Genomic DNA, 8,887 nt, shown 5'->3' with positions numbered 1-8,887 from the left:
GGCTCCTGCCAGTACCTCTGTCTTGAAGCTAGACTCTCAGGAAGCCAAGGAATGGGGTGGAGCCAGTACCAAAGCCACTGCTTTAATCCTAGCTATGTTGTTATGTTGTTTAGCAGATTAAAGACTCATGTGGTTAGAAAAGGATAGAGATATACAGTAAAGAAAAAAAAAACCCTCGGAAGTTTTACAATGTGTTTAAAAATATACATAGGCTTGGGAGAGAAAAGAAAAAAAAGAGAGAAAGTTCTTTAAAAAAGAAAGATACTGCTCAGGCAGTAGTGGTGCATGACTTTAATCCTAGCAGTTGGGAGGCAGAGGCAGGTGGATCTCAGTGAGTTTGAGGTCAGTCCGATCTACAAAGCAAGGTTCAAGACATCCAAAGGTACAGAGAAACCCTATCTCAAAAGAACAAAAATTAAAAATAAATATAAAAGACATAGAGTAAAAACAGAAAAGCCATGTAAAGATGGAAAATACACAGAGAATCTGGATACTGTATATTATTCTGTTGTCTTTGAATTGTTTGACTGTTGAGGAAGGAGCAACAACTTTTAAAAGAGATTTGATTATAAATGCTGCTGGATTAATCTAATATATATATTTTTTGAATATGCCTTGTCTTCAAAATTTAAATCAAAAGATATGTTACTTTGAAGAAGAAGTTTTGTTTTTGTTTCCACAGGAAATGAGAGGCCATGGACTCATTCTGGGTTAAGAAAAATAAGGTCTGATCAAAGGAAGACCCCCCTGAGAAATCTCCGATAGGAGCAGATGGCACAGATGATTCAGCATTTTAGAGCACCTCTGTTGCCGCTTCTTCTGAGTTCTACATCCAGAACAGCCTCAAGACTGGTGGTTGAGATAATCCAGCCTCACAGAATATTCCACCTAGGACTTGACCATAATTCTAAATTTTCTTTGGGTCCCCATAAAATTATCAGTGCTCCCAATCAACAGGAAGTAGCCTAGAAAACTACACCCACATTCCCCCCAAAAATAGATTATGGATGTTTGTCTTTGTTTAGAGTGTTGGTTGCAAGTTATTATGGATAATGGTCAGAAAAAAAGCTAAATGAAGGAGATTAGATTCAGGGTCTTGTTTTGAAAAGAAAAAAGGGGAAACTACTGTGGGATAATGCTCCTGTACATTGTAAAGATTTGTTGCTTGTATTAGTTCAATAAAATGCTGATTGGCCAGTAACCAGTCAGGAAGTATAGGTGGGGTGACCAGACTAAGAGAATTTGGGGAAGAAAAAAAGGCAGAGACACAGTCACCAGCCAGACACAGAGGAAGCAAGATGAGAGTGCTGCACCGAGAAAAGGTACCAAGCCATGTGACTAAACATAGATAAGGATTGTCAGTTAATTTAAGTTATAAAAGCTAGTTAATAATAAGCCTGAGCTACTAGCCCAAACAATTGTTAATTAATATATACCTCTGTGTGTTTCTTTGGTACTGAATGACTGCCCTGGCGGGACAGAAATTTCCATCTACAGGAGAGAGGGTCAGTGTGTTGGAAGGACATAAAAACTCCCTGTGCCTGGTTGAATGAAGAGCATGCCCTAACATGTAGCTCAGGCTGGCCTCTGACTTTCTAAACAATCTAGATTGGCCTTGATCTTGAATTTTTATATATGCATATGTATATATAAATAAAATAATTTTTTTGAGACAGGCTCTCATTGTGTATGTAACTCTGGCTGACTTGAACTTATCATGTAGCTCAGACTGGCCTGGAACTCAGCCTGTCTTGGCCTTTAAAGTGCTGGGATTAAAAACATCAACCATCACACATGGTTTCCTTCCTTCCTTCCTTCCTTCCTTCCTTCCTTCCTTCCTTCCTTTCTTTCTTTCTTTCTTTCTTTCTTTCTTTCTTTCTTTCTTTGTGTTGTAGGGGATGTGTGGATTTACATACATGCTAAGTTCACATGTAGAAATCAGGATAAATTGAGGGAATTATTTCCGTCCTTCTACTATGAGAGTCCCAAGGGTTGAATTAGGTCACCATGTTTGGGAGTTAGGCAGTTTTACCCAATAAGCCATCTTCTTGTCCCTGGCCTTGGATTATCCAAAGTGTTAGGATAAAGACGTACTTTTTTTCTCTTTTGACAAGGTCTTATATAGCTAGGGTTTGGCTGGAACTCTTTGTGTAGCTGAGGCTGACATTACATTTTTGTCTATTCTCTTGCCTCTGTGTTCCCAGTGTTGGGATTATAGGCGTGTGTAGTCATCCATGGCTGGTTTATGTGGTACTGGTGAGTTGTCCCAGGGCTTCATGTGTGACTGACTAAAGAGCATCTCCAGGCTCTCCTTTCTTTAACAAATTCTTAGTAAGTACCTCAGTATGCCTGTGTTATGCTCAGTGCTTGAAGGCACAACCCACACATCATGTGTTCTTGGAAAACTTTCCTGATCTTTCTCTTAGAATCAAACACTCCCTGCTCTGAATTCTCAGTGTCCTTAATATTCCTCTGCTTGTAGCTTTGTACCTACTTAAATTGTATACCTACTCCATATCCAGTCACCTGGCTGTGAACCTTTTGAGTGTGGAAACTGTGTCCTATTCACCTTTGTCCCAGTCCTTGTACTCAGAAGAGGATTGGTAAGTAACTGGCCAATTGAGTATGTTAGTGAATGGACGGTCAATGGTAATGTGAATATAGGTAGGTAATGATAAAAACCCAGTGTTCCCCACAGTCCACAGAGCTCTGCATGAGTGCACTTCTCTCTCTCTGAGTTTGGGACTTCCCTTCTTTTTCCCATTCCCTATTTAATTTAGTTCAAAATATTCTCATGGATGCCATTTGGTATATTTGTTTATGCACTGATGTTTTTGCTTCTTTCACTTTTTTTAATTAAAAAAATGTTGGGGGGGGGTAGCACATCATGATGCACTTGAGAGAATCAGAGGATAACTTAGTGTAATTGGTTCTCTCCTTCTACCTTTATATGGTGTGCTGCTTTGAAAGAAAATGGATCCCAAAGGGAGGGGCACTATTGAGGAGGTGTGGCCTTGTTGGAGGAGGAAGTGTGCTAGTGTGGGGGTGGATTTTGAGGTCTCCTATGCTCAAGTTATGTCTAGTGTCACAGTTCACTTCCTGTTTCCTGAGGATCAAGATGTAGAACTCTCAGCTCCTTCTCCAGCACCTTGCCTGCCTGCATGTCACCACGTTCCTTCCATGATGATAATGGACTAAACCTCTGAAATTATGATCCACACAAATTAAATATTTTCCTTTATAAAAGTTCCTGTGATCATGGTGTCTTTCACAGCAATTAAAACCCTAGCTAAGACACATGGAATCTGAGTATTGAACTGTCACGAGGCTTGTAAAGAAAGCAGCTTTACCTACTGTCATTTTCTAGGCACCTGCCTCTTCTTCCTAAAATATAAATTTAGGAGAGTTCAGACATAGAGAATCTTTAGCTTCTAGAACCCCAAGGAAGGTCTAGCTTGTAATAGTCTTCCAGCTCGAAGTTAATGAAGGAGTGAAGGAATACAGTTTACAAGTGTCCCCAACTGCCTGCCACTAAAGCAAGCACTTGACCCTCATTTTCCCATTGTATTCAACCACTAGGGTTAGACGCCTGCAACACAGAACATGAAGTGCTTATACATCTAGAACTTTCCATTCTTGGCACACGTATTCATATAAAACTGCATGAATCGATCCTGTGGGTGTCCAGACTGCACTTGGTATGGGAGCAGAGAGAACCTCTCTGGTATAACTCCCGGTTCCCCCAGCTTCTGCTCACACCAGACCTGGCTCAGGGTCAGAATGTCCAGCCCTGTGCATGTGAAGCATTCCTTCCAGCATTTAGAGTCAGGATGGGTGTGGCTTCTGCTTTGCCTTCGAGGATAGGGCAAGGGTGTCTACACTGAGGCTATTTAACTGTTGACTGACAGGCAGCTAAGAGACCAATGGACCAGAGGCAAGGTGGGGTACAGCAGGGAGTGGGCAGCCATGTGTGGTCTGGAAAGGGACTTGTCCTCCCCAGATGGAGTGAGGCATGTGCAGCTCTTCTTTCTCTCTGGAGCATGTGTGAACTCTATAAGGGCAAGGTGTAGGACAATCATCCCTCTTCTCAGTGCCTAGTATGGACTACATGGACTAGGTCTCTGGACCCTCCTGTTCCCCAAATTGTCTTTTTCAAGATGTGAGATCAGTTCTCCAAGCCCCTCAGGCTGGATCGCTGTTTTCAAAAGATAGTTGAAAGCAAAGGAACAATGATGGATGAGGGTCATACTTTCATTGGTTAATAAAGAAACTGCCTTGGTCCTAGGACAGAAAATTAGGTAGGCAGAGTAAACAGAACAGGATGCTGGGTAGAAGGAAGTGAGGTCAGACTCTATGAAGCTCCAGCCCAAGATGGACATACACCAGAATCTTCCTGGTAAGACACCACCTCATGGTGCTACACAGATTATTAGATATGGGTTAAAGCAAGATATGAGAGTTAGCCAGTAAGAGACTAGAGCTAATGGGCCAAGCAGTGTTTAAAAGAATACAGTTTCCGCATAATTATTTTAGGGCATAAGCTAGCCAGGCGGCTGGGAGCTGGGTGGCAGGAACACAGCCCACGGCTTCTTCTACAGAACAAAACAAGAGCTAGACAGTAGTGGTACATACTTTTAATAGCAACACTTGGGAGGCAAGGCAGTCAGATCGAGGCCTGTTGTGGGAAGGTCATTTGTCAATCTGTTGTTTCATTGGTTAATCAATAAAGAAAACTGCTTGGCCTGCTAGGTCAGAAAATTAGGTAGGTAGAGTAGACAGAACAGAATGCTGGGAAGAAGGGAAGTGAGCCAGACGCCATGCCTCTCCTCTCTAAGCCAGACACCATGAATCCAGCCACCAAGTCAGACATGCTGAATCTTTCCCGGTAAGATACCACTTCGTGGTGCTACACAGATTGTTAAATATGGGTTAAGCAAGATATGAGAGTTAGCCAAGAAGAGGCTAGAACTAATGGGCCAAGCAGTGTTTAAATGAATACAGTTTGGATGTATGTTGTTATTTCGGGGCAAAGCTAGCCAGGCAGCTGGGAGCCAGGCTGCAGGAACGTGCCCCACAGCTCCTTACTACAGAGGCCAGCTTGGTCTACAGAGTGAGTTCCAGGACAGCCTGAGCTACACAGTGAAACCCTGTCTCAAAAAAAAGGATAAAACAAAACTCAACCATCTCCAACATATATATCTTTTGACGTAACATTTTTCCTTTTAGAAATGTACCCTATATTCAAGAACATAAGTTTGCATAGATCTATCTTTAGTTGCTTGTGAAAAAAGTGATCTATTGAAATCTAGTGAATGAGACTCTGAGATAGTCTCCTAAATATGTAGCTGTGGCTCCCTGTGTCCCCCTAGGCTGCAGAGCTGGTAGGAGGATTATCTTGAATAGCCATTTATGGAACTCCTTAGTAGTAGAAATTATGTTAAGTATTTTGAGTAAAGAACATTTGGGGTGAAGGGGACAGGGGAAAATATCTTTCTAGTTGGGTACTGGAGAGATGGTTCAGTGATTAATAGCACTTATTGTTCTTGTGGGGGACTCTGATTTGTTCCTAGCATCCATATGATAGCTAATTCCAGTTCCAGAGACTGTACTCCTCTTCTGGCCTCCACAGGCACTGAAGTCATGTGGTGCACAAATGAACATGTATGCAAAACACCCATAAACATGAAATAAAAAGAATAAATCACAAGGAAAAAAGACTTCTAATGATATTTGTTGACAAGGATGTAATGAGAACAGGAGAATTCTGGGAAGGAGGAAATTGATTCCTGCCACTCCTGTCCAGACCACTGAAGCAGCAGGATGTGATCTGCCCCACTGAAAAAAGGTACTGAGCCACATGGCTAACATAGATCAGAAAAATGGGTTAATCAAGATGTGATAGTTAGCCAGTGAGAGGCTAGAGCTAATGGGCCAATCAGCTTATAATTTACGGAGACTTATGTGTGACTTTTTGGGGGGACAAACAATTGTGGGGTACCGGGTGGGACAGAAACCCCAACAAGCAGGCCCCCATTCATGTTAAACAAGGAAAATTAGGTGTTCATCCATAGAGGGGTGTTGAGAATGGCTTCTAGCCATGTGTTTGGTGAGTGTGTGCCTACTGAAAATAATGGAACAAGGTTGAGGATGTAGCTCAAGAGTAGAGGATTTGCCTAGCATATGTGAATCCTTAGATCTTCAGAACTTCAAAAAGGAAAAGCCAAACAACATAAACACCAGGGGCTTGTGGAGACGGCTCAGTAAGTAAAGCACCAGCTTCACAATCATGAGAACCTGAGTTTCAATCCTCAGCACCCATGTAAAAAGCTGGGTGTTATGAAATGAACCTGTAATCCTGGAGATGGAGCAGCAGAGACAGGATGACCTCTAGGACCTGCTGGCCAGCCAACTAGTCAGATTGGTGAGTTCTGTGTTCAGTGAGAAACACTGTCTTAAAAAAATAAGGTAGAAAGTGCTTGAACACACCTCAAGTCAACCTCTGGTCTTTATGTGCACCTGTACACATCCATCCCAACGTGTGTGCACACATTCACACAAGTAAATAATAAATAAATCCCTTAAAATAAAAGAGGTGGGCTATTTAGGCATGCGGCAAAAGACATCCCCAAGATAGCATTAGATTATTTTAAAAATGTGTTGTGTGTTTGAATACTAACAAGTATTATAATTTTATGTGCATTACTAATATTTTCATAGCAAAAGACTGGGAGAATATGTCTCATATTGTTAACAGCTGTTATTTTTGGGGAGGGCAATACCTGTGACTTTTATTTTTAAACATTCCAATAATGTTAGAATGGTTAAAAATAGACATGTATTACCTTAGTAAAGAGAAAAAAAATAAAGGTATCAGGGGAAATATGTTGACTTATTTCTTCTGGTGCTAGGTAGAGATGGAATCGAGCAAGGTCTCCACCACTGAGTCAAGTCAAATAATAGTGTTTAAAACTATTATTGTTCTCACTGTTTGTATATGCATGCGATATGTATTCTGGGAGTGCATGGCGTGGTCCCCATGCTGAGGTCAGTGGATACCTCTGTGGCAAGAGATTTTACCTGTTGAGCTTTCTGGCTCATAAGATCCAATCTGAAATAGCTATCACTAGTAAAGATTATCTTACAGTAGGGCCTGTCTTCCTCACTTCCTCTCTTATTTATTACCCTCTCTCTCTCTCTCTTTCCCTTTTGTAGTCGCATTTCATTTGTATTTTAATAAATAAAGCTTGCCTGAAGATCAGAAAAGTAAAACAGCCACACTGGCCAGCCTTACAGACCAGGCAGCAATGACACACACCTTTGGTCCCAGTAGCCACACTAACATAGTCTTCCTTCTTAAAGACGATCTCCACCAGTGCATGGTAAGCAGAGGATAGGGAGCTTGTGAATGTCAGCACGGTACACTGTGATGTGCCCTGCCCCTCCCTTCAGCTGGTGATTGGTTAGGTTAGAGGCTTTAGTCTCTGCCTTCAGGAAGGACGTAGTACTTTTTCCCCCACAGGGCTGTTTGCTACTTTAGAATTCTTTTGGAAAGCAACTACTTGGTGGTTCTAAACAGAGGGAATGCTTTTGCCAGACCTGGAAGCATCATATGGAATTGTTGGAAGAGGAGAAATAATTTTGTTCTTGGCTCTTCTCTCAGACACGTGAAGTTTGCTTACATCATCTACCTAGGAAAATCCAGTAAGGCGTCTGCTGGCCGATAGGCAGCAGTGATTTCTGTGTGCTTCCCTCAGCAGCCCTTCCTGGCACAGACAGTATCAGGGGTTGTTGAGGAGTAAAGGAATGGTCCAGTCCCACACAGAGTTCCTTCCAGGATCTTCAGGTGAACACAATCCACAGCACAGGCATGCTTCAGAACTAACGCGGGGCTAAAGGGAAAGTCAGCTACGAAGTTGAGATACTGTTTCCAACTGAGGTTTTTTTTTTTGTTTTGTTTTGTTTTTCGAGACAGGATTTCTCTGTGGCTTTGGAGCTTGTCCTGGAACTAGCTCTGTAGACCAGGCTGGTCTCGAACTCACAGAGATCCGCCTGCCTCTGCCTCCCGAGTGCTGGGATTAAAGGCGTGTGCCACCATCGCCTGGCCCAACTGAGGTTTGAAGGCCAGAGCAGAATCTGGCCTTCAGGTGGCCTGAAGAGGGCACAGCTGGCCTTGACCCTCACTGAGTCATGGCTCAAGGCGTACAGGATCGTCAGGTCCAGGGTGGTGGGAAAGGAAAGTCAGAGGACGGACATCCAATGGAGGGTTCTCAGGTCCAAAGCAGTGTGATAAAGCTCAGCTTGAGTCCAGCATGGTGGGGTCTGGCCAGCCATGAAGGCAAGAAGTAAAACAGTTTTTCAGGGCAGGAGTTTAATCCGCCTCTACAGCTCACGATCTGGTCTATCATAAATAGGCCAACAACAGTTGATAGAAGTATAACTTAAACAGTCTTCCGTGGGGGCAGTTTGGATCTGTATGGCTCTCAGGATTTTATCCAGGGGTCCCGGCTTCAGTGGTGACTTACAAAGCTGGAATTCTTGAGAGAAACTCAGATAACAAGAGCCTGTAGCATACACAATGCTGCCGTGAGCTGTGTGCCTACAAGACACTGTGGTGACATACTTCCCCACAGCACAATGGGGAGACTCAGTTCTACTACGGGTAATTTGCCCACCATCATAAGAAGGAAGGATGCCTACCCAGGGCCCCTAGAGAATACAAGGGTGACGGTGCCCACAAATGTCTGACTTTCAGTCAAACCCTTACATTATCTTGGGGGAAGCATCCCAGGTCCCCAGGGCAAACTCCAGAACTTTGTGTTACATGTGAGAACATGTCACACTTACATGACAGAAGGCAACGGTGCAGGACAGGAGCCTGGAACCTGCT

The sequence above is a fragment of the Alexandromys fortis genome, unplaced genomic scaffold (genome assembly GCF_014885135.2).
Source record: "Alexandromys fortis isolate MF-2015 unplaced genomic scaffold, M_Fortis_MF-2015_v1.1 scaffold_228, whole genome shotgun sequence".
NCBI lineage: Eukaryota > Metazoa > Chordata > Mammalia > Rodentia > Cricetidae > Alexandromys > Alexandromys fortis.
This window is presented reverse-complemented; position numbering follows the sequence as displayed.